The following is a 26,402-nucleotide window of genomic DNA, read 5'->3' on the forward strand; positions in this document are numbered from 1 at the left end:
CAAAAGCCCTGGCAATGGAGTGCTTGGAATAGAAGCCAGACAGGAACAACAAATGAGAGAGAAGACAGTGGCAATGGTGATCATCAACAGTCCTTCATCTTTGGCAGAGAGGAGAGGATACTGAAAAGCACAGAAGACCCAACGAAGGCTTGTTTCTAAGGCAAGAGAGACTAAAGCCTGTTTACATGCAGCTGGGGAGATGCAGAAGAGATGGAGACAGTGGGGCAGAATTTCTGAGACTGCGTAAATGATCTGAAAACAGGTGGAGGGTTTGGCCTCAGATTGGAGGAGGGAACTGCCTCCACTCTAAGAGGAGATAAGCAGGAAATGATGAGTACAGAAGAAAGAAGCACCCATGCGATGGACTCTTTTTCAGGGAAGTAGAAGACACTGAGGGGAAATTAGGGGGAAAAGTTACAGACTAACACAAAGAAAGGGAAGATGATGATGAAGCAGGTTCATGAAGCAAGTCAGGTTCACGACAGAGTGTACAGCCTGCTTAGATGTGTGCTTGAAATGTTTTTCTAGTAGGTTTCAGCTGCCAGACGCAAGAGCAGAGAAGGAAGGTATTTCTGTAATTTAGGACTGGTTTTCACTCGGATGGGTGTGACCAGAAGAAAGAGGAGTCAGGGAGTTGAAAGCGTTCGCCAGAGAGACAGTTATTATGAAGCTCTCCTGGACACAGAGGGGAATGAAAGAAGCAGGGACTGGATGGACGGAAAGAATGGCAGGCGGCTTCCTGCAATTAGGGTGAGTGTGAGGAGGTGCGTAGGCAAGTAAGCTGGAAGGAGAGTCCGTTGTGATTAAAGAGAGGATGTCAGAATTAGTGATTTAGAACCTGGAGCCTCTTCTGATAATAATGAAGTCCTGGAGTGGGAGGTAGAGGTGAGGAAGAACAAAGGACAGAGTAGATGAGGAAGGCAAAAAGCTGAGAATGCAGAGGCGTGGTTAGGTGGATGGCATGAATGGTGACAGGCGGTGGGACAGATGAGAGGACAGTAAGCCTGGTGCTAAAATCTTTAAAAAGTGGGGTAAAACAAGATCTGTGGACAGTAGTACCAACGTATTCATAGGGCACAGCCTCCAAAGGTCCAAGAGTTTCGGGAAGAAGGAGGAATCGTCTGACAAGCACCAAAGACACTAACTTCCCTTCATGATACTAACTTCACTTTGTGATAACAGCCTATTTGTACGAACTGTACTTCTCATGTAACTTCCAGGAACATACACATGGAGTTGAGCAGTAAGTAAGCACCAGCAGACATTTCCTCCAAATTCACTACTCCATTCTGTGGTAAAGCTGCTGTGGTTTAGTCTTGTGACCTCTTGTGACCCCTCAGACTGTAGCCTGCCAGGCTCCTCTGTTCATGGGACTTCCCAGGCAAGAATACTAGAGAGGACTGCCATTTGCTTCTCAGGGGAATCTTCCCAGACCCAGGGATGGGACCCACCACTCCCACACTGACAGGTGAGTTATTCACCACTCAGCCACCAGGGAGGCCAGAGGTATTAGCAGAGATCAGATCAAATAGCTAGATGTGATCTTTTAAAGAATCCTGATTGAGTTCGCCTTTTCATTTCCTCTTCCTCCATCATACTTTTTCCAGGTGATGTGGGGGAAAGCAGGGGTGGTCTTTTGAGCACTGAAGAGGAGTTATGATGGGCTAGCTCCCAGCACTGACACAGAGCAAGCCCCTTCTTTCCTCCGCCTCCGTCTGACCCCTGTGAAACGGTGGTGGGAGGTTTGAAGTGGAGGATGGCAAGGATGACAGTGACGCTAGTTAACCTTTATCTCTACACCCCCCACGGTTTACACTCTCCATCTCATTTAAATCACACAATCCCTGGGAAGAAAGTAATAGCGAATCCCCATTAACAAGTGAATCCATTGCTCCAGAAAAAAGTGACTGCCCCCAAGGTCACCACCAGCTAGTAAGTTACCTAAAAACATCTGGCCTCCAGAGACTAAGGCTGTTCTCACTCCAGGCCACTTAACTACTAAACAGTCCAGGATTTCTTCTCGTCCTAACGCTTGGTGATTCTTTAACTCCCATTAACTTTCTTTCCCTGAAGGGACAGGGTAGACAGCAGACTTCAAAGGCCCTGGAAAGGCAGCGGTTTTACTTAAAAGTTAAGGCAGACTTCTGGGAGTCAGTCCGCGGAGCGCAGAAGGGGAAATGACGTCATGAGGTTTCTCAGGGCAGCTCCCCACAGGTGCTACCCCGAGGGCTTCAGGCAGAGACACAATAGCTGGCTTTTCTGCCAGCTCCCAGGGAGCATCTCTCCCCTGGCAGGTGGAAATGTCATCTCACCTGGTCAGGACCACGGGTGCCTAATTGGATGGTGAGACTCCAGATATAGTCCTTGCCAGGAAGATTCTGGGCGGTATTTCTCAGCCACGCAAAAAGTTAACTCAAATTCTTTTCTTCCTGTATTCTCTAATTTTAAATTACCTAAATTTAATCTCTTGCTTCTTGGCTCAGCATTACTGCAAATTAAACATGCAAATATTAATAATGAAAATAATTCCTCTTTAAAAACATATCTTGAAAGTCGACGTGGGGCATTTCCAATATATCCATAAAACAAACAAGACAGTTTAATTGTTTGTTTCTCCAAGGGAAGAAGCTAAACCCGGAATTAATTTGGTTCAGCCTGTGAAACAATTCGTTTGCTCTGCCTCATTCTGCCAATTAAAGAACTTTTCCCAGACACAATTAGCATGTAAACCAGGGGCAGAAAAGGAAGAAGGGGCCTCTGCGATCCCGCCCGGATGGAGACTGCCGGCGGAGAACCCCGGGGACGTCTTGGGCCAGACATGAGGGACCGCGCCAAGGACGCACAGACGAGCTCGGGATTGAACGTCGAAATCATGGGCGTTAAATAGTCGCGGCAGAGGATTGAGCGGTCACGGCTAGCCGGGATCCTTCCCCCGTGCCCGGACTGGATTCGAAAGGGATGTCCGCGAGCCAGTCGCCATCCGAACCGCAGAAACGCGCAGACAAGCCCGCCGCCCCCACGCCCCAGCCCCTCCGGGAGCTGGCGCCTCTTGAGGCGGGGGCTGCGCGCGCACCTACGGCCGGGGCACCCCAGCCCCCACCACCGCGGATCTCTAGCGGCTTTTGCCTGCGAAAGGTGGGGATAGCGACCCCTGCTGGCAGTTTTGGCGAACAGCAGGGAGACGGACCTTTTTCCCTCAAGCCATTTTCCTCACCTTTTCTAAATGGTTTGTGGACAATATCGATACTGTTGTCACGAGTGCACTTATTTTATTCTTCATGAGCCCTCATTAGCATGCTTGTGCGTATTTTAGTTGCCTGTACGAAAGGCAAAAAAAAAAAAAAAATGGGGGAAGGGGGTGTTATTAGTGGCCCTAGCCCCAGTTAGGGAACAGGTACAGTTTCTAATGCATTTATTTAAGTGAACTCGGCCTAAGGGGGACTGAGACCCTGATCTCCCTCCCAGTGCTTTCCGCGGCCGACCCCATAACTAGTAAATAGTGATCCGAGAACTGCTTGACCCCCCGCGCGAACCAAGTGAGAAGCCCCCTGGGGTGGGGTGGGGGGCGGGGAGCAACGTGCTTCTTTGCGGTCTTTGCGCCAGCAGGCAGGGAGCGCGCAACGGCCGGGACAGGGGGACGTCGTGTGGCCTGCCCAGTGGGCACAAGCCTTGTAACTGTAGGACTTTTGGGCTACTTAACTTTCAAGCGAACGGAGGAAGACTGTGTCTTCCATTCTCCTCCTGATGGTAACACAAAAACGCCTTGGAAGAAGTTGCGATTTAGTTATTCCATGAAGCTGCTGGATACTCATTGGGATTGTGTGTTATTTCTGAAGTTTACATAATTATTTCTAAGAACAGTGTACACAGTTTCTAAGTTTAAAAGCTGATAGTCGCTACCAGCATTCCTTGCACTATAATTTGCTTACTTAACATGCTTTATTAACGTGTGTTGTATGTACGTTAACTAATAGCTGAGTTCATATCGTCGAAGTGAATTTTTAAGTGTACCGGTTTCTATCCAACTCATCTGGGTGCGCAGAGCGTCCGTCACTTCTGGAATTTACCTCTTGATACAGTAATCAGAAAGGCTCGCCGTTCACTTACCCTCATCCTTTAAAACTTTTCCATTTAAAAAAATCGATGAACAAATCCTTTCTTGTAACTTGCTCCTGCACTACGTCTATTTTTATTTATATTTTTGATTTGGCAGGGCTCGGCAATGCTGTCTGAGATTTTTTCCCCCCAGCAAGAACAAATGCGGGGGAGAGGGGAAGGCACGGGCTGGGCTTCTGCGGGTGTCGCCTCCGCCGGGACCTTCACCGAACGCGCCGCGGGCGGGCAATAGTGGTGGAAGGAAGCGGCGCTGACCAGTCGGTCAAGGCTCCACCTGCGGCCACAGCGCGTCGTTTCTCCCTCCGCCTCGCTCGCTCCGGTTCACACACAGAGACCGCAGCCCTCCTTCGGGTCGGAGAAGACGCCAGCCAAAGTAGGCGGGGTTGCAGGAGGAGAGTCCGCTTTGCGCAATCCAGTCCGGGACTTGGCTCCGCCCTGGAGCGGCGGCCTCTCCAGTGACAGAGGAGTAGTGAGCGGCACGGGGTGAGGCTGCAGCCAACTCCGCTCCCCGCGCACTCGGCTGCCCAGGCGCTCCGGCCGCAGCAGCAGCGCTTCTCCGCGGAGCCGACCGCCCGCGATGCCCGCTTAGGAGCGGCGGTAGCGTCCGGCACCGCCACACCCGCGGCGTAGCGCTCCCGCTCTTGAAGCGGGACTAGAGCGCGCACCCCTGCCCCAGCCCCCACCCCGCCCCCCACCCTGAAATGACTTGTTAATCGGCGCAAACACCACCGAAGGGACTCGCCGGAGTGGAATCCAAGTGAAATTTGGATTTGGAGAAGACTTTCTTGAACATTTCCTCCTTTCTTGTTGGTTTTTTTTCTTTCTTTTTTCATCTCCCCTTCTCCGCCTGTCATTGGAAATGAATACGGCGCGTTTGCATCCCAGAAAGTAGTCGCTGCGACTGTACCCCCACAGAGACGAGCACCCATGTAGGAATGACAAAGGCTTGCGAAGGAGAGAGCGCAGCTCGCGGCCCGGAGAGATCCCCTCGATAATGGATTACTAAATGGGATACACTCTGTACCAGTCCGCTCCGAGCCCCGGCCGCCTGCCCGTCGATGCACCGAAAAGGTACGGCTGGGGCGCCCTGGTGCGCCCCACCTCCCGGGCGGTTCCGCTCCCTCCTGCGGGTCCCGGGGCCGCGGTCCGCACACCGTCTCGGCTTTGTGGTGCTTGCGTTTTATTTTGTCTTGTGTCTGTCTTCCGAGCGTTGCCCGGCCCTGGGGGAGCAGTCGCGAGCCCTGTCCGCCGCTCCTCTCCGCCCTGCGCCCCAGAGACCTCCGGGCGACGCGTTCTGAGCTTCCCCACTCGCGTCGCGCACACGCCAGGCGCCGCCCGGGACCCCAACCGCGCGGATAGCTGCCTGGCCCTGGGAGGTGTGTGCAGTATCCCTGGGGGCTCGTCCTCACTTTCGGGCCAGCAGGCAGCAGAGAGGCCAAGAAAGGGTGAGATTCTCGGAAGCGCCCGGTCCTGGTGCGAAGGCAGGGGAAGGGGTTCTACCCTCGAGGGCTGGAGGAGGTTCGGTCCAAGAGCGCTGTTTTCGCTCGACACTAGGTTTGGGTTCGAGGTGGGAGGAGGGGTTCCACAGACACGGGGAGATGGGGGGCGGGAAGCAAAGAGAGTCTTTTGTTGTCGGCGCGGGGTCGGGGCTGGGCTCAGTGGAGTGCGGGAAACTTGTAATGGCCCTGGCACCCGCGCACCCTGCCACTTGGTGACATCCCGGCTCCCGCGGCCGCTGGGCACCAGAGGTTCCGGGCTTTGTTTGCTCGAATGAGTGGCCTCCTCCCGGTGTGGCGCGGCTTCCCCGCCCTGGGTCCTATTCCCCGCCGCAGCTCCCTCCTGGGCGGCGAAGACAGCATCTGTAGCGTCTGCGTCCCCCTCGGGCACAGAACCCCGTGTCGGGGGCTGGCGCCCGCTGAGCCCTCTTCCAAATACTACGTAGTCCCTCTTTGGAAAGGAGGTGTCCCGGGAGGGGGAAGGGTGGGAAGACCTGGCTAGAAATGGCTCAGTACTTGCTAACCAGACAAGACCTCTGCAGGGGCCCGGGGTTCTCGATTGTCCGGACTACTTGCTGCGTCTAGAGCGCTGCCCCGCTGGCAGTGGGGCGCTGCACTGCCAACCCAGCCCGACAGCGCCCACCCACTCTGCATGGCCCCGCTGGGATGGGAAGTGTCTCTCCCCCTTCTCCCAGATGCTCTGCTTTTTTTCTCGGCTCCCCGCCGTATTACACGGTGCATAGCAGGATCCCGTAGTCCGTTCCCTCCTTCCACGACCGGAACGGTACAGGGGGAGCCAGGGAGCAGTCCTAGCCTAGACTTGTGGGTATCGGGAAAGGAAACAGGATTCCGCTGTCTTTCCCGCTCCCTCGCCGCCACCACCCTCCGCCCAGCGTCTCCCCCTCTCCTTTTTTTTCCCCCCCTGCACGGGGTCACGCGACCAGGCACTTCTGGAAAGTTTCTCTGAAAGCCAGGGATGGGGGGGCACGACCGATTTCGGGCTCAGCACGTGCAACCCGCGGGAAAACGAACCCCCAGGGAGGTGGACAGACCGCCCAGGATATGGCTAGGAGGCAGGAGCCAGGAGCCAGCCCTTCGGAGAGTGGCACCTCAGCCGATGGTCAGCTTGGTTGGGGTCGCGTTGCGGCACTTGCTGGACTGGTCTCTCAAGCAGTCGAACAAGGGGAGAGCGTGGGGAGGGGCGAGAAGGGGAAGTTTCCCAGCAGGACTCGGAAGCTGGTCCGGCCACTGTGGACAGCGGCTGGCGCGAGGGTGCGTGTCGACACCGGCCGGGGATCGCTGGCTCCAAGCACAGCATCTCCAGTGTCCTGCACCCAGCTCGCCGTTTTCCAGCCGGCGGGTGTTCAGGGAGGAGCAGAGCCGGGAGTCAGGTGTGCGTGGAGCCAGGGAGGCCCCGCTGTTTTCGCAGCCAAGGCAAGCACTTCCAAGGGGCCTCCCCGTGCCTGTATTGCAAAGAGCAGCCCCTCCAGCCAGTCCGCGTCGGTCCTTGGGAGAAAGGCGGCTGCTTAATGAATGTGGTCACCAGAGGAGATCACGGTGGGATCGTGGGATCTCTCTCTGCTTGGGCTGGATGGAAATTAAGTAGCAGCTGAGTGTGATCCATGAAAGGCTGAAAACACAGGCGTGTGAACACACACACGTACAGACACAGACTCTCTCACATGTACGCCCAACTTTCTTTGCCTCCAATCTGAAAAGACGTTTAACCATCAGCGGCAGTGTCCTGCCAGCAGGTCTCAGGAAAGCTATTTAATGCCCCCCAGCGCTGACTCTTAAGTCTTTCCGGGTAGGAAGGTCGAGTGCCTTTGCCTTGCCTTTCTCTAATCCTGATAATTGTTTGGTCTTCTTTCAACATACCTCTTGGGCATTAAGTCCATAGACTGCCATTCTGATGACAGCGAGAGGATTGTTGGTTCCAGATAATATGAATCTTTATTAAGATTTTTTTTCCCCCAAAGTAAAGATGCTGGTACATATTTCTGAATAGAACATCTGATTTTTCACACCCTTTCCAAATGACTACAGAGGTCAAGATTGCAAGTATTTTGTATGGTTTTTTAGTACCCTTTTAGTCTGCATGGAGCAGTTTTTATAGTAAGCTTTGATTAAACTACTCCAGGCATCAAAGTTAATTATTAACCTAACCTTAAATATAGTGGCAACACTGTGTGTCGCCACCTATTAACCTAAACTATCTGTTAAAAAATAATTGCACTATTTGAATTTGGCTTACCCATGCTTGTTTATATGGTAACTTTTATTTGACTCTTGAGTAACCACTACTCTCTATTATGTTGGTTTTAGGACCTTCTTAAATGAGGTGCTTTGCGAGCCAATCTGAAAGCAGAAATGAATAACCATCAGATTTAAACCTTTTTTGTGTTAGGCATTCTAGTTCATTTTTCTTATCTACACTGTGATGGCAATCTTCCCTAAATGTTCTGTTTTGCAGTTATTACCCTTTAGAGATGGGCCACAGTCTCATAATGCATTTAATGTTCAACAGACACCTAAGATCATTATCTCAGGGGCTACTTGCAAAGTATACTCATTGGATAAAACCATCTAAGTTTAAATAAGTTAAAATTTCATAAGAACCAGTATAGAAACTCAAGTAAATGTTGAATGAGTAAAGGAAAGAAACAGTCCCAAATGGGTCACGTGTCTCCACTTGAAGGAGACCTGGGCACGTCTTTTTCCCTGCAGTGAAAAAGAAAAAAAAAATCTGTGCCTTTAAGTAAGTGGTTATAATAAGGTGGCAGTAAGTGCAACTCTTTATTTACACACACAGACACACACACACACACACATACACCCCTCAAGTTCTTTCAAAGTCTAGTGACTGCTTTTCCCATCATTAAAAAAATATAGCATTTGCATTTCGAGGAGGTGGATAAGATCGCCAGCCAAGTGTGTTGAATCAGAAGGATGGCAAGAATTAGGAAGACTGCTATCATCATTGAATACAAATAAGACACCCAAATTAAGAACTTGTATTAAATTCGGAATAAATCTTCCTGCTTTTAAAGGCTAATGGGTAGTTGCATTCCTTTATGAAATGGAAGGAAAAATACTGTTTTGGACAAGGAGGTAAGTCAGATACTTAAGGTTGTGTACATAGTGCTTCAGCTCTCTTCTGAGCAGGACAAAAGAATAATGATGGGAGAAAAAGTTTTTTTTAGAACTAGATTGCCAAGAACTAATATATTCTCCCATCATATTTGTTTGCAGAAAGAAATCACAGAACAAGCCAAACTAATTGCAAATGCTTTAATTAGGCATCTGCCATTTGCAGCAGTAGAAAGTCTAGGAAAGTCTGCACGAATCCCTGCACTGCCTCCCGCCCTCCACACACACTTTTAAGTTCATCGCCCTCCTCCCAGAGCGAGTGTTCCTGGGTGTTCACATCTCCAGGCGAAGCCTGGAAGCCTCCTGTTGGGACCTCCCAGTGTCCCCCACTCTCTTGGGGTGCCCTGGAGCCAAGTTGTCTCTGAGAGATTTCTATTCCAGAGTGAAGGCTTTTCTCCTCTGCCTTAAAATATGCTACAAGAGCAACTGAGCTATTTCTCTACTGGCAACCACACAGCTGCCTCTTGGGGATATGGGAAGGGAGGGAAGGGAGGGAGGCATTTAATCCCTTTGAAATGGGCAAGTAAGATGTCATACCACACAAACCTCAAGGAGGGAAGGGAAATGAGGATACTTCTTAGCCTGGGACTATTGCAGTATAGTTTATACACAAGAGTAGGGTATACACTCATTTCCAAGCAGATGAGTGCTTGCAAAACCTTATTACAATAATTCTAATTACACTAATGGAGAATGTCATATACAACTATCAATACTCTGATCTTTCCCAAATAACTCCTTCAGCACAGATCTTCCTCCTCCACATATGCCTTTCTTATCATCTTCTCCATCTTGGTAAATGGCAGTCCTAGCCTCTGAATTGCTTAGGCCAAGAAACTCAAGAGTTACCCTTGACTGGCCTCTCTCTGATGTCGTCACCTCACTGCCATGTTGTTGGCCCCACCTGCAGAAAGCATGCAGACTCCTTCCAGGCCTTCCACCTCAGTGGCCCTCACACTGGCCAAACCCGTCTCCATCTGCCTGCCGGAGGATCTACTGGGCTAACCTCCCAGCTAGTCTCTCACCTTTGGTCTATGTCCCCTACAGTCTTTTCTCAACACAGCAGCCAAAGTCATATATATTTTTAAAAGCAAAATCTCATCAGGTTATGTGTTCTCAAATGCTTTCCCATCTTATTCCATCAAAGCCAGAGTCCTTCTTATGGTCTTTGTGGACCCACATGATCTGCACTGGGGCCCCACCTTTCTGACCTCCACTCTTCCTTGGGGTCACTTGAGCATGCCCCCTCCTAATCTGGCCCTTTGCAGGGTCTTGCCCTTTCAAAGGCTTAGGGCATGCCCTTTGCCCAGAAAGCTGAAGAATTTGCTTCTCTCCTCCTGCAGGTTCTCTGCTCACATGCCGCTATCTCAGTGAAGCCTTTCCTGATCATCTTTCTTACTTCACCATTTTCCCCCCAACACTCCCTATCCCAGTGGACAGCCTCAGGGTTTCTTTTTTTTCCTTAGGACTTTTCACATCCTGACAGACTGTCAGTTGTCCCCGTTTATTTTCTGTCTTTCACTAGAACATAACGCCACAAGGGTAGACATTCTCATGTCTCCCTACTGTCTCCAGCACCTACACCTGTGCCTGTCACATCACAGGCCTTTCATAACAAGTACTTGTTGAATGAATGAAGAGGGAATCGTTTTGTGAACAGCCAATCTTTGTCTCTTTTGCCTGCTCCTGTTTCTCTGTGTGCCCATCAAATGAGACGTCTCTATGCCTTGATGAGTGTGTGTGTGTGTGTATGTGTGTGTGTAGCACTGTCTTCCATGTACACAGGTGATGTGTCTCATATGCCATCAGTGGAGCATCCCTTCGCGGTTGTTTTCTCAGTCTTGGTGATGGATTGGAGCCTGCCCGTTCCCACACTCGCACCCATCAGTCCCTGTTCTGTAGTTCAGAGTGCACATCTGTGGGACACCTGGTTGAAGCTGGAGGGGCTGTGAGTTAGGTAGAATCAGCCTTCTAAAAAACAGAGCTAAGAAGACAGCCAGCACTTACGGGGCTTGAGCTTTTGACCTTGGACTCATTTGTTCTGCATTCTAACCGCTGGCCACAGAACCTTCTTGCCTTTTAGGAGTTAGCTCAGAGTAGTTTTCAAAATTCAACTTTCCACCAGGAGGAATAAGCATGCCCATTAACTCACATTTCTGCCCGGTCCCAGTGCAGTGATGACTATTGTTGAAGATCCCATGCTTGAAGTCAGATGACCTGAGTTCCGGACTCATTACCACGGACAAGCCCCTTAACTCTTCTGAAGGTCGATATTGTAAATAAAAACTGTAAAGAGTAAAAATGCATGCTTTCTATCTAGTAGAAGTATAAGGAGAATAATACAAAATCATGAGTGTGATTGTATTTGGTAAAATATAAAATGCACTGTGATTTGACAAGTTTGATGCTAACTCCCTTCTCATCTCCAGAGACCCCAGGCCTAGCAGAGACCCTGCTTCATTGTCATTTATAGAACAAAAGAAAGATTATACCTTGTGGATATCATTTTAATGTTAACCACATGATGAAATTAAGTAAGGTCCTCAGACTCACTGAAAATAATCTAGGTAGTGTATGGATGGCAAATTTATGAATCAGATGCCAACCATTTCAACTAGTGATTGTTTTCAATGTGACCATTAAATTAGGCAAGGTCATAGGACTATCACTTTGCCAGGCATTTTTTTTTTTAAGTAAGGGCATTTTTTTTGCTCAGGTAAGTTTTAAATAGTTCACATCAATGAAAGTACTGGGACCTCCCTGTGGTTCAGTGGTTAAGATTCCTTGCTGCCAGTGTCGGGGGTGGGGTGGGGCATGGGTTCCATCCCTGGTCAGGGAGCTGAGATGCCACATGCTGTGAGGCACCACCAAAAGATAAACAAACAAAATTACAGACAAAATAAAATGAAAGCATTAATGCAGAACAGACACACCAGGGTAAAGTTTTGATCTCTGCTATATACTATCTTCCCCATCAAAGGCAGGGCAAATTTATTAGGTTTTGTGGCATATAGTTTCTACAAATGTGGAGGGACTGTAGACAGCTTGGGAGGTGATGCAGAGGTCACAGTCTGAGGCAGACAAAACACAGATATGCATCCCCCCTTTTTTTTATTGCCATTTACAAATAGCCGTGACTTTGAGAAAGCTACATCTCTGTCTCAGTTTCCATTTGTCAAATGCTGGTGGTGTCACAGTTGTTGAGGAGAGGAAATATGACAACATCTGTAGGATTCATGGCGCAGTGCCTGACACACTACACACACTCATTAAATATGAGGTGTTATTTTTATTTGGGTGACAGTTGTCATAGAGAGTGCCCTGGTGGGGAGAGGACCAAAGGAAACAGCCTTTCACGTCTGCAACATGAGGAGAGGATGCAAAGGAAATGACCTTCGGACTGGAAAAGAACTTTCACACCATAAGCTGGCCACGATGTCAGGGGTTCTAAGCAGAGGAGTGTGTGAAAGGGTCACTTGCGTGAGAAGAAGAGCTGGGATCCTTTGCCTAACTTTGGAAGTAGAAACATCACACCCAAAACAGGGAAGAAGAAAACACTGTACAAGGAAAACAGCAGCAAACAGCTAAGGTCTGTATATCAACTAAGTACCCAAAGGACAGTTGTTTTTAAAAAATGATAGCTGTCACCAACACTGTAAAATACACAGCCTGTATCCACTAAGGAATCTGAGAGCACCCACATTTAGAATCTGAGAGCTGCCCATAATGACCATCCAGGGATGAGCTGAACTGACCCCAAGGACCACACACGTGTCACAGAGGAGAAGCTTGGCTGTCAATCAACTCCTCCAGGAAGCTATGGCTGGGATCTGCATGAGTTTCTTCATGGTGGACATATACTTGCCAGATCACTCTTCCGTGGCCAAACCTGACATAGTGACAGTTTGGGAGTGCCTGGATCTCCATGCCGAAGCAAACCACTACTTTCCCACGAGGTGGTGCAGTGGTAAAGAATCCACCTGCCAATGCAGGATTTGATCCCTGGGTTGGGAGGATCCCTTGGAGAAGGAAATGGCAACCCACTCCAGTATTTTTGACAGGGAAATCCCATGGACAGAGGAGCCTGGTGGGCTACAGTCTATGGGGTCGCAAAGAGTTGGACATGACTTGGAGACTGAGCACACCTTCCCCACCAAATGCAGAAAATAGTCAGCTGACCCCAGGGCAGACAGGAATTATGCTACTGCTGATATGCTGATACACAACCTGAAATTTGATTCAAACGATAGCCATAGATGTCCTTATCAGTGAGAAGACACTCACTCCTCAAGAGCATAGCAAAAGGGGCAATAAATTGTTATTATCACTCCAGTTCCCTGAAGGAGTAAGAATCCCTCCACGGCTTAGAATTACAGTTATTTTCATCTAGGACAAAATTTTTCTCTTAAATTTTGTAAGCAGAAAGAGGATGTACGGAGAGCAGAATAAATCAGCAATCCACAGGACCCAAAGACTGAAGGACCAGCTCCTGCGGAGCAGCCCGTGCGATGACCGGTGCTTTGAAAGTATTGTTAGTAATAGATGTTTCCACGTACAGCCTTCAGACCTGAGGCTTTCATTTAGTATGACTCAGCACTTTCGAGTGGTTTCCAACTAACCAGTAATTGCCATCTGCAGAAACTTTAATTCAAAGAATCCAAGCCAATTTGAAAACCTTAGCCGATGAATTTCTAAAATTGATGTTATTTATCCCTCTCTTATCCCTTCTGCCCTCACACGTGTTTAAGACCAAGCCTTTGGCCATCGTTTGATTTGAAGCATTTATAGAAGAGAATAGCATCTGGCATTGAAACACAATGAAAACCCACCACTGGAAAATAAGCATTTGAGGGACTGGGAAATAAAGAATCTGTTAATTATGGTTTCATGTTACATGAGAATTTTAAAGACAAGCTGTCTGTGGATCCATTCTTTTTTCCTTTTTCCTATTCCTGAGTCTTTTTTTTCAGGAGCATATTCAATCTTTTCATTAATATTGCAGCGATTCCAGTGCTCCCCCGACTCCTGCCCCCGAGACTCTTACTGCCCTTGAATGAGGAAACTAAGAGAATACTGATGGAGGTGGTGAATGGAAAGGTTCCTTTCCTGAAAATGGAATGCTTTATGAAAAAATTGCACTCCGTAAAAGACACACAACAGTCCAGCGACAGTCTCTCCTTTTCACCCCAAGAGCCACTTGACTTCATTCATGTATTTTGGTGTATGAATGCATTTGTTCTCAGGCCTCAGAAACCCAGGTGGAAAACCAGCCTATAAAGCCTTGCCTTATTCTAAAAACGTGAGCTCTGAGTTACTTTAAGAACATTTTCTGTAGAGTGAGTGCTAAATAGAAAACTGTTTACAGCATTCTAAACTGGAGTCTACGTAGCAGGCAGGATGGCAGTTGGGTGGATTTTTATAAATACTCGTTAATGGTTTCTGAGATGGATTCTGTGCTAATTCTTCTCACATCATGAATGATGGCCCTAGCTAGACACTGTTGCTGAGATCTTCATCTATTAATCATGGAGGCTGCTTTCTTATTCGGTTGCCATAGTTTCAGGGCCTCAGATAGTGTTGGGGTGTCTTGGGAAAGGTTTGAGATAGACTAGGCTTGCGAGCCTCGCAGTGATTTTGGCAGCCATGGTCTTCTGAAAGTGCTGAAAACAACTTCTCGTATAATTCAGTATTGAATTAAAAGAGGCGACTTCTGAGAGTGTCTCTCTGGACCTTGTTATGTGTGCATCCAGCTGATATTTACTCCAGGATCTGTCTCTCACTCAGTCTTGCTGGTAAAAAATTACGGTCCAGGGGCTGGTGTCACTTTCATCCTTGGACAAGCCAAAGGGTGCAAACCCTTCGTTAGGCTGTTCCTACACATGGAGGTAAATGAGGCCAGTCCTGACTTCACTCACGTTTCAGTCTCATAATTGGGTTTCGGCTCTGCAGATGGCTAAATAAATAAAGTGACTTCAGGAGTGTTGAATGCTGTGCTTTGGTATGGCCATGTAAGCACTTAGTCCTTTCCTTCAGGTTTCACCTTCATTTTTTCAGGTTCGACACACATTACTGAAGGGCTAGGGACCATTTGACTGCATTTTGCAACCCTGGCCCAGAGGTCTACTGCTTTGCCAGTTCTTGAGTACATGAGCGATTTTTTTTCTTCCTGTAGTTACAATATCTTACTATGTACGGGTGATGAGGAAAAGCTCTCCAGTTGTGGACACAGGGTGTGAGTGACCCAGTCAAGAGAAGATGTGGAGGAGTAAATTGGTACAAGAGGGAGATACACCACAATTTATGGGCTTCATGTGCAGTGGAGAACACAGCTTTCCTTTTTTAGGTAAATCTGGCCTCATATGACAGATACGGGTACATGTCTTCCCGTTTTAGTTCCCATACTCCAAGTGGACTTTCAAGGATTCCTACCCATCTAAGCCCAGCCATTTCATTCCTTTGTAGATTAAAACATAAAACTATCTCACACTTGAAGCACACAGCACTGGATTCAGGATGTGCAACACAGCACATGAAAATCCAGGTGGGTGCAGAAGAAGAAAACTTTGAATTCATTATAAATGGGCTTAATCTCGAAAATTAGTCATTTTTTAAAAAAACTAGGAAATGACAGGGCGAGCTTCAAAGCAGCCGTTTTAAATTTCCACAGATCCGGCCTGCCAAAATTTTTACTTACGATCAACAAGCATTTGTAATGCATGTGCCTATTAAATTGACCCCTCCCTTACTCAGCCACACGCAACGATTGATTTTAGAGGCCAATAATTTGAAGTAAATGAAAAGGATAACATGGCCTTAATTGCTACTGGCTTCACCAGGCTTCTGGGCACCAGAATCCCTTGTGGAAAAACACTTTTAAGTGTCACAGCAGTTTTTGATCATGTGGTCTGGCCTTACCCATAGGCCGCAATTATCCCCCAGCCCTTCCCCACCTCCCTCCAACATCCCTGGAGAAGCAAAGAAAACATGCGTGTGTAAATTCAGTATTACAGACTCTTGATTATTTGGTAGGGTCAGAAAACAGGTCCTGCTCCTTCTATGGTGTTCTTACAAGATAGTTGTTGTTACTGTTGTTGTTTTTACAAAAGGCATAGAGTGGGAAGGACAAAGGAATTCATATTTCAGATCAGGAGCTTTTTCTGCTCCAAGGAGAGTTTCTGGGAATTGACTTTGCTGTCCTCTCGATAATCCAAGATGTGATTACTCTTCAGTATCCAGTCAGACACAACATTGCACACCATCGCACACCGGAGCCTGAAGAAAAGTCACAGGGCTTTTGTGACGCTGTCAGTCAAATACAATGTAGACTTTAATTAACCTTAATTAATGATTTCTGATTACAGATTTTTTTTTTTGGTGCCTCCAAGGCATCAATACCTTGGAGGCGGCATTCTGTTGGAACATTTTCGGACAGCAGGGACATGAGCATGCTTCCATTATCTTGCCGTGCAGACTGCATGAGGTTCTTACTTTATGAGAAACATGATTCTGTGTCATTTGCAGAATAGTCATGTAAAGAATAAAATATCACTTGAGTGAGAGTACAAACTGATAAGTGGTGCAAAGTGTTTTGAATTTTTAGAGGAACCATTTTTTATTTTAACTTAACAAATTGGTTGATATTTACTGGCACCTAGCTGGATTTGAGGCCATGCTTTACAAAAATAGAATGAGACTTTGAGTGGTGGACTTCCTGGTGGCTCAGATGGTAAAGCGTCTGCCTACAATGTGGGAGACTGGGGTTCAATCCCTGGGTCGGGAAGATCTCTTGGAGAAGGAAATGGCAACCCACTCCAGTATTCTGGCCTGGAAAATCCCATGGACAGAAGAGCCTGGTAGGCTACAGTCCATGGGGTCCCAAACAGTCGGACACGACTGAGCGACCTTCTTTCTGAGTGGTGGTGCCCCAGGTCTTTCAAATGAAAGCGCTGTATGCTGGTGGTGCGGGATCAAGTGGTATTTCCTTTGTCTGCTGTAAAGAATCCACTCGCTAGTGCAGGAGACTTGGGTTCGATCCCCCCGTTGGGAAGATCCCCTGGAGAAGGAAATGGCAACCCACTCCAGTATTCTTGCCTGGAGAATTCCATGGACAGAGGAGCCTGGTGGGCTATAGTCCACCGAGTCACAAAGAGTCAGACACAACTTGGCAACTAAACGACAACAAAATACTCTTTCCTGTGTGCTAACCATAGTGATTGAAACACTATAAGCGCTGGAGAAACTGACCTTGCTTTTGGTTTATAGTACTTTTCCTTGTGTCATGCGTTTTAGGACAGATGTCAAGGAACTGAGCTATAATGTTAACACACTATTTACATTCAACTTTTAACCAGAGGGCCTAGTGAAAGTTAGGTATAATATATTCATGCCACCTTATGAGTTAAGTTTCTGTGTGAATAATCATCTTTGCAGCTTATCTGAAACTCTTAATAGCATATAACCTATCTGGTTGAGCATAACTTGTGCTTATGAATTACAAATGCCTAGCTTTTACAATTAAGCTTACCAATCTAGAAGCATCTTTCATGAGAAATTACCTAAGTTAAACTGATTGATATTATTTGCTGTACTGTGTTCTAGGATAGTGTTTACCTAAAATATAGGCAAGATGGTTGTCCCCCCTGCATGCAATATGGTTTTACTTTTAACAGAAGTAAAGTCGACCCAGTGTCATGATCCCATGTTTGCCCAGACAAGAGGATATGCTACTAGTATCATCTAGAAAGCAGAGTAGTTTCCTCTGTAGCCAAGGGGAAGAAAACATCTTTTGGATACTTTTCTCTCTTAAAGGGATGTTCGGCCTACAGGGAAAAGTTTTCTATTAAAAAGGCAACTTTTATCTACAAGATGTTTCCGCTCATTTGTGATGAGGGGAAGTTCAACATGTTGAATATGCTGATTAATTAATTCTCCTGGGAGATCATGGAGGGTGGAGCTTTCGTTTTCATATTTTGTCCTGTCCAGAAACAAGACGTGTTAATACTACTCAAACACATCCGTTCCCAAGAATGAAAAGGACAACGTCACTGCCAGTACTGTTAGAAAACAGCCACTTCCAGTTCCCCAAGCAGATCCTACCACACGCCAGGTGTGCCAGCGGAGGCTTTAAAATGTTGTGAATAGCTTGACATTATCACGTTGTTATTGAAATGCAAATTCTCCAGCACAACTTGCAAAGGTTTTCAACATAAGCGATGTCTATTCTCGCTTATTGTCAACGATACCCAGCCTTCACTGGAGGGCTTATTCTAATAAAAGTAATCACAGTGCATTTGCAGTTTTTCATTGTTTCTCATTGCCTATGTTTGAAGAGCTCGACACACCTCCCTGGAATGGTATCTTGCAGGGAGAGGACAGACTGACTTGCAACAGTGAGGTGCACACCCAGCACTGGTCTGCCCAGGAAGAATCATGCTGCTCAGATTTAGAAGTCAGGCTTACCGATGATGATCAGAATCAACAGTATTTAACAGTGTTATTACTATTAATAAAGACCTCATTGTATAGTCCTTATATTTTTCTAAGTATGTTTACAAACATTGCCTCGTTTAAAATCATTACAACCTAGGTTACGCAGGGCGGGTATTATTATGCCCAATTTAAAGATGAGATAACTGAGGTTCAGAGAGGTCAAATCATTGGCCTAACTGTATATGCCTCTGAGAAGGGAAGGGCTTGAGACAAGGTCTGAAGCCTTCTGAAACTGAGTTTTTTTACAGTCCATGACATTACAGTTTCCTGAATAGTTTTAAAAGAACTTGGAAATAATTTAGTCTTCCAACAGAAGATGTTTTCACATTATGCCTACTATGCAGATTGACTCCTGCCACAGAAAAACCTTAGAAGTAGCTTTCCGAGGACTCCACCCAAGGGCTCAGGCCTTAAACTCCTGCTTCTCGATGCATGCCAGTGCAGTTCTTTGTCTCCAGCAGCTCTTGAGTCTGTCATACAAAAAGACATCATTTGAAAAATGGAGGATGTTGTTATTTAGGATTCTAGCCCTATTTGATAGTAGGAATAAAAACAAAGGTGGAAACTTTGACCCTGGTGCAGGGTACAACTGGAGGGACAGAGGGCTCAACCAGATATTCCTGCAGGAATATCCTCCTGGGGCTTGCAACCTGTACCTATGAAACAGAAACATGCTTTTATCGAGGAATAAAGTAGACCACATGGCTCAACATAAATGGATTTTCCCTCCAGCCAAGGTCATTTTACTCCTCTGGTCCACACTGCTGGATGCAGTGAAAGCATCAGGTCCATTTAATTCAGCAGATACATATTTAGCGCCTATTCTAGGCAAGATACTGCAGAGACACAGTGATGAGCTAGTTCAGAATCTATTGATCAATTGTGGCATAACCACTCAGGGCCTAGACAGCATATTAAAAAGCACAGACATCACTTTGCCAACAGAGGTCCATATAGTCAAAACTATGGTTTTCCCAATAGTCATGTACAGATGTGAGAGCTGGACCATAAAGATGGCTGAGGGCCAAAGAATTGATGCTTTTGAACTGTGGAGTTGGAATAGACTCTTGAGAGTCCCTTGGACAGCAAGATCAAACCAGTCAATCCTAAAGGAAATCAACCCTGAATATTCAATGGAAGGACTGATGCTGAAACTGAAGCTCTAATACTTTGGCCACCTGATGCGAAGAGCCTACTCACTGGAAAAGACTGTGATGCTGGGAAAGATTGAAGACAGAAGAAGGGGGTGACAGAGGATGAGATGGTTGGATGGCATCCCTGACTCAATGGACATGAATTTGAGCAAACTCCGGGAGATGGTGAAGGACAGGGAAGCCTGGTGTTCTGCAGTCCATGAGGCTGCAAAGAGTTGGACATGGACATAGCAACTGAACAACAAAAACAACACTCAAGGCCAGACATTGGGCCCACATACTATCCAGGAAGGTAGATGTGCAGAAAAAAATACTACAGTGTCTGAGGGCTGACTGTTCTCGATGTCCAAAGCAGTGTGGTAAGGATGCTGAGGACAGAAAGGACTGCTCCGTCCAGTCTGGGAGGAAGCACTTGAGCTACACCTAAGGAGCAGACAAGATTTTAGTACTTAGTTGGCAAGGGGCAGAGGAGCAGTGGGGCTAAGAGAGAGGCAGGAGCAAAGGCCAGAGGCAGAGAAATCCAAGATTTGGCCACAGAGCAGCAAGGGAAACTCCTGGTGACTGGGGATATGGCTGGAAGCCCCGCAGACAGAAAGAAGGATGGAGAACAGCCCATGGAGGTCTCGGCCCTGCTTAAGAGGTAGGACTCCAAGCTGTGGGCAATTAAAGCTTTTCAGCCAAATGTTGATGTCATCAGACACGTGTTTTAGAAATATAAATCTGCTCGTGCTGTGAGTGGAAAAAAGGAAATGGATTCTGGGTGCAGTGACAAAGTTTAGCCTTCAGGACTTAGGGGCCAGTTGGACGTGTGGGGTAAGGGGGTGGAGGAGTGAAAAAAAATGGTTCCAAGATGTCACATCTGCGGAGCTGAGTGGATGGTGGTGACATTGGCCAAGACAGGCCAGGTTTAGAGACAAAAATTGTTCATTTTTAACGGCTATCAGAAACCATATGTAAATGACACATAAGAAGCCAAACACCAAGCCTGGGACTTAAGTTCTATTGTGCTCATACCCAGCTTTGTAAAATGAGTGCTAAAGATTCTCAAATTAAGAGCACTTAAACTGTTGCATTTGGTCTGGCAGCTGGTACCACTTTCTCCAACATTAGGGAGGGTAATACCATGAGCCGAGGTGGATAATAACGAGAAAGACTGAAGCACCATCGAGCGCATCTATAAAGACTGGCTGCAAAGTGCAGGGCAAGCAAGAAGCTTGTGATTCACTCATGGAAGAATCAGGGCCCACATCAAGCCACCTGTTTCCTATTTTTTCCATTCTGAACAGTATGCAAGTCTTTGAATTCTGAAATTAAATGTACATGTGTTCACCCCTTCCTTCCCTCCCTCCTCCCCACACTGCTGTGGGCATATTTATATGGGCGTTTATCTGTTAAGTTGCCTTGTGCAACTGAAATGTTACAGGTGACGTAATTCACAAAACACAAATAACACCTAAATTGTGTTGTTTATTTAATAAGACAGTGTTAGCATACAGCTAGGCCTTTTCTGCTGCATGGTGCTAAGAAAAAATGTGTTGAGTAATATTTTATTTAGGAAGAAACCAACCTTCAACTCACAGGTGAACGACACATTACAGATTTCATTTTATGGTTTCAACCTTTGGATAAGTACTGATACCATATAGTTGTCCACAAGAGTCCTCCAATGCCTTTAATGGTTGAAAATAACTAATATTTATGCTATAACAAGGAACCCTAAAAAGATGGATATTCTGTCTTTACCCTTCACATTGCATTTTTATTTCAGAGGTTTCTGAATAAAACTTGTAACAGAAGAGTTTTATTCTCTAATAGAGTTTTGTTTGTTATTTTAAAAAGAGGTTGAATAACGGACGTGAAACAAAACAGGACTAGAAACATCGAGCCTCTTCAGGAAGGTTTAACAAATGAGTGAGTTTCTAGAAGGAAAAAAACATTTATGAAGTTATTTGAAGTCTTCTTTTAAAGGCATATGCAAATTAAACACTCAGGAATGATACGATGATTTTTTGTTTTTCACTGGGATGCCATATTTGAGCTGTTGTCTATTGTGCAATGCCTAAAGACTGCGCCTGTGTAGGCTGACTTGTTTCTACTTGTAGGCTGCCCTCTAGTGTTACTTAATCTCAGCACATCCACTTTTGTTCAGATCCCAGGCAAGGTGAAAAAACATACAAATCTTACCAGCCAGTTAGCAGCTAACCTAGCCCACCTAGAGACTGTCTCCAAATACAGTGTTAAAAAGTTTGAGGCCTGGTTTGAAACGTGGTAAACACATTTAAATATGCCCATCACCAAAGCTCTTGATAGCAAAGAGGACAATATTGTGTGGAAAACACACACACACTGATGACTGGGAATGCAAGTCCGACTCCATTACGACATTAATTATCGGACGAGAAGTTTTAGGACTACGTTATCCAATTAATTTCACTGATATTTTTCTTTTATGTCATGCAGAAGAGTAATATACGATAACATAAGCTCTGTCAAATAAGTCTACAAGACCTTTAACAAGTTTAACTAAAATTACAAATGTCAAGGAAGAATTTTCAACTACCCCTGGGTGGGAGATGTTTGACCAGAGAGACTCACCTCAAAGTCTCTGGCATAATTAGCCCTCAGGGAAAGGTTCTCTAACTTCAATACACTATCCTATTACAGACCTTCAAAGAGTACATTTCAGCACTTTATAGATTATCCTCTGCAGATATTAAGAAGAGAAGCACACACTGCAGCCTAAACCATGGCATTAAGTACTTTCTGACAGTACTGCCAGCTCTGCTTTTTCTCGGATGAAGAGCAAGCGTACTCCAGAGTCGGCAGTAAGTGGAGAGTAAATTTCAGGCTCGGTGGCTATATTTTGCATGCATAACCTTGGCATTCTCAGTGGGTTATGGAGGTAACGTTACAACGTTCCAGGTGCATCGAGCTGACAGAAGCAGAGTGATGGACACGGACTTGATAGAAATGCTAACTGATGACAATGATGATGATCATGTGCCTAAAGTTTGAGGCTAAGATCAGGAAGAATAACTGAGATCCCATTACTGCTGGAAACACACAGAATGAAGCTGAGGGTTAAAAGTGCATTTAGGAGTCAACTTTTCTTCCAGAGGGGTATCATGACAAAGGAGTTAAAAGTGTGAACCCTGGACTTTCCCATTCTGTTGGCTGTGAGAACTTGGGAAAGTCACTTCACCTCTCTGTGCCTTGTTTGCCTCATCTGTAAAATGGGAATACTAATAGTACCAACCTCATGAAGCAATTCTGATGACTAAATCAGACTATATGTACCAGAAGATTGTCTGGTATATAATAAGCACTCAGTAAGAATTTGGAGAAGGCAATGGCACCCCACTCCAGTACTCTTGCCTGGAAAATCCCATGGACGGAGGAGCCTGGTAGGCTGCAGTCCATGGGGTCGCTGAGAGTTGGACATGACTCAGTGACTTCACTTTCACTTTCATGCATTGGAGAAGGAAATGGCAACCCACTCCAGTGTTCTTGCCTAGAGAATCCCAGGGGCGGTGGAGCCTGGTGGGCTGCCATCTATGGGATCGCACAGAGTTGGACACGACTGAAGCGACTTAGCAGCAGCAGCAGTAAGAATTATCTGGGTCTTCCCCAGTGGCTCAGCGGTAAAGAATCTGCCTGCAGTGCAGGAACCGCAGGAGATGTGGGTTGGATCCCTGGGTTGGGAAGATCCCCTGGGGGTGGGCATGGTGACCCACTCCAATATTCTTGCCTGGAGAATCCTATGGACAAAGGAGCCTGGCGAGCTACAGTCCATAGGGTCGCAAAGAGTCGGACACAGCTAAAACAACTTAGCATGCACAAAAATTACCTATTATAATTTGACACCAAGTTCTCCCGATGGAATTGGGGAAATTCAGTGCTTCATGTCACTAGGAGGGCATCAGTGACATTGTAAGTTAAACTGAGAAGACAAGATGATGACGAGATGGCAGCGTCCCGATGAGTCTCCCTCTCTGCTTCTGTTGCCGTCTCTTTTTCTATGTACTTTTGTGTGTTGGGGCGTGATTTTAAATGGTTGATTGAATAATCCTTCATTTCTTCACTTCATTTAGGAAATATTTTAGTGCATACCTGCAATATGCATCCAGCTATATTATATATTAGTTCCTATGGGATGAGAAGTTAGGTGGGTAGGTTTTTATCCCATTTTAATTCTTCGTTGGGTCTGGTGTTCCACAGGTAGCCTGTATTTATCAGGCTTATGCCACAAACCTTCCTGCACTCTGGGAACAGACTGTGTAGGAACTCCAAGGGAGTAATACTGAGGGCTTTTCTCACTGAGAGAGTTTTCTGTGTTAGAGATTGTAGTTAGTGTTACGTTTGGAATCACAGTATTCCAGAGAGAGCCCAAAGGTCTCTGGTACTCTAACCTGATTCAAAAATCAGTGTGTAAATACGAAAAGTTTATACTTTATCCAACAAAACTTTAAGATATATATGGCATTAACTGCCTACCCCAGTAAACTGAAAATGCCAAATTGATCCATTGGCTTTAAGCGGTTGTTTTTCACAAAACCCAATAACTGAGCACTGAACCGCAGAGTAGATGGATTGAAAAGTGAATCCCCAATCCAACCCAGTCTTCACCCCTGCTTCCCTGAGGTGCAATGAGAAGACCAAAAGGAGGCTGGGTGGTTAAAGCATAAACACAAGGGCCACGCTGCTCATTAGCTCTCAAGCAAATGCCAAGTTACTTCTGGCTTTATCCATTCAAAGTACTTACTCCAGTGGGCAAAGCCTAACTCACAAATACGGGAGTTGCTGGTCAGTTAGGCAATGCATTGGCGGCAGGGTACTTCCTGAGACAGATAATGGAGATGTCGGCCCCTCCGCCCCTGTGGCAGAGTAGACTCTGTGTTTGGTCCACCCAAACGCAGGACCATCTGACAGCTGTCTGGTGTTTCCTGTGAAATGGACTTGGGCCCTGGCCAGATGCTAGTGGACAGATGTTCACAACACAAACCCGTCACCCAGTAGGCGCTAATTGGGGCCCTCCTAATGATCCGAACAAATAAGGCAGGAATGGGCTGGATCTGCCGTGACCCTCCTGGGGCCCACACCCACCTTTCCCGGCTTGTGCATGAGGCTTTGTTGGGAAACCCGGCTCTCTCCAGCCTCAGGGATTTGGGGTCCCTGGACCCTGTGATATAATACCTCCACAGGGATAGTCAGTGTCTGCTTTGTGTGTACGGAGGCCTGTATGTAGGTACTTAGAATCCAAACCTTTCTAGAAAATGGGCAGATCAGGTTGTTTAGACTACATCACTCACCAAGGCAAGTCTAAGGGTGGAGAATTTTCTCCACAAATTTGGTTTCTGTGCAGCAGTTTTTGATACTTTACAAAAATTATTACCTTCATGGGAATCCTCAAACAGAATGTGTGCGCTCACACCTCTGGTTTACCTGGTTAGCTGCAGCGTACTTTTGTTCAAATGTTTTGGATAAAATGGTTTTTAAAAAAGTAAGTTAGTTGAAAGTGAGTATTTCAGGGTCAAACTGGTTTGACAATGCCTCATTCATAATTAGGTGGAGTTGTTCCTACTCGTACAGACTACAATTAACTGTCTTTGATTTCAACAGTTCAACTGTCTTTTAAGTGCCTGGGGCCCTTTTTGAATAGGAATTCTCCCCTCTCTTCTCTCCATTTTGCAAGTTGGGCACAAACTAACTCCTGGCTTGTTAATAACAGAATGTTACCTATCTTGAGACTGATAAATAATTCTTTATATAAAGCAGGATGTGGTGGTGCAGTGAAGGATCCGCCTGCCAGTGTAGGAGACGTATTGGATCCCTGGGTTGGAAACATCCCCTGGAGAAGGAAATGGCAACCCACTCCAGTATTCTTGCCTGGGAAATCCCATGGACCGAAGGGCCTGGTGGGCTACAGTCCACGGGGTCGCAAAGGGGTGGACATGACTGAGCACATCAAGGAGGAGGAGGCAGGATGTAGTTTTATAATAAGTGATTTAGAGCATCTTTTTCTGATGTTACTGTTCATTGCTTGTTTTCCCTGGATTCAGATTGTATACCGATGAGTACTCAGAATAGAGACCCTCCCTAACTCTTGAAACTCGGTAGCCCACTCCCTACACATGAAAGCCTTCTTTCCCCCACCCTTTTCCAGAACTAAAGATCTAAGAAAGACAGGTCTTTCTAAAGCATGCCCTGTACTAACCCAGCTAAAGAGGCTGAGCTATTCTGCTAGTCCTTTCTATAGCTGTTTATTTATATATATATATATATATATATATATATATATATATATACAGAAAGAGAGAGAGACTTGGTTGAGCGTGGGAAAATATCTTATTATTGTATTCATCCTGGTTGAAATTCTCTAGTTTTTTCCCCTCTAACATCTTATCCTCCGGATTGCTCTGGACCAAAACTACACTCCCTTCCTTTCCATTCTTTAGCATAGCTCCTGCTCCCTTGAATGAAAGGCGGCTTGACTAAAGAAGCTAGAATATGCCCAGCAACCGGTGCTGGGTCCTATTGAGCCCATTGTTCGCTCCCAATACTGTGGAGCCAAATCTCATTTGATAGCACAGTGTGTTCTAGGAATTCCACTTCATCAGTACAACAGACCTTCTCTAACGCTTGCCTCTTTTCCCCATTTGCCACTGTCACCGGCAGCGCCACACAGCCCCGAGGCCGACAATTATAATTCACTTCTCTCCAAGGCTCCGCTCACCCTCATTGGCAGGGACCACGAGGCATCAGCTGCCATATTAAGCAGACGCTAATGACCCTGAGTGTGATCAGCTACAGCAGTCGACATGATGGTGCGTTTAAGATTTAATCCCTTTGAGGGACTGAACTTGGAGTTCAGAGGTGGTCTCCCTATAGTGGTTACCCGGAGGTTCATAAGAAATCTGGCTAAAATTACCGTTGGATTTTCAAGTGCTTAACAGTCAGTGAGGTGGCTGGCTGTGTGTGTTTAAATTGAACATATTAA

The 26,402-nt window shown here is 46.3% G+C and overlaps 1 protein-coding gene across 3 annotated transcripts in view; it reads left to right on the forward strand.

The window, feature by feature from the left end:
* The first annotated feature begins 5,158 nt into the window (after positions 1 to 5,158).
* SEMA6A (semaphorin 6A) overlaps positions 5,159 to 26,402 on the forward strand; it is a 130,891-nt gene continuing 109,647 nt past the window's right edge. For all 3 annotated transcript variants that reach the window (XM_052642561.1, XM_052642562.1, XM_052642563.1), the window contains exon 1: positions 5,159 to 5,187. The gene's annotated coding sequence lies outside the window, so the exon portion shown is untranslated. The remainder of the gene's footprint in view (positions 5,188 to 26,402) is intronic.

The sequence above is a fragment of the Budorcas taxicolor genome, chromosome 7 (assembly GCF_023091745.1).
Source record: "Budorcas taxicolor isolate Tak-1 chromosome 7, Takin1.1, whole genome shotgun sequence".
In the NCBI taxonomy this organism is placed as follows: Eukaryota; Metazoa; Chordata; class Mammalia; order Artiodactyla; family Bovidae; genus Budorcas; species Budorcas taxicolor.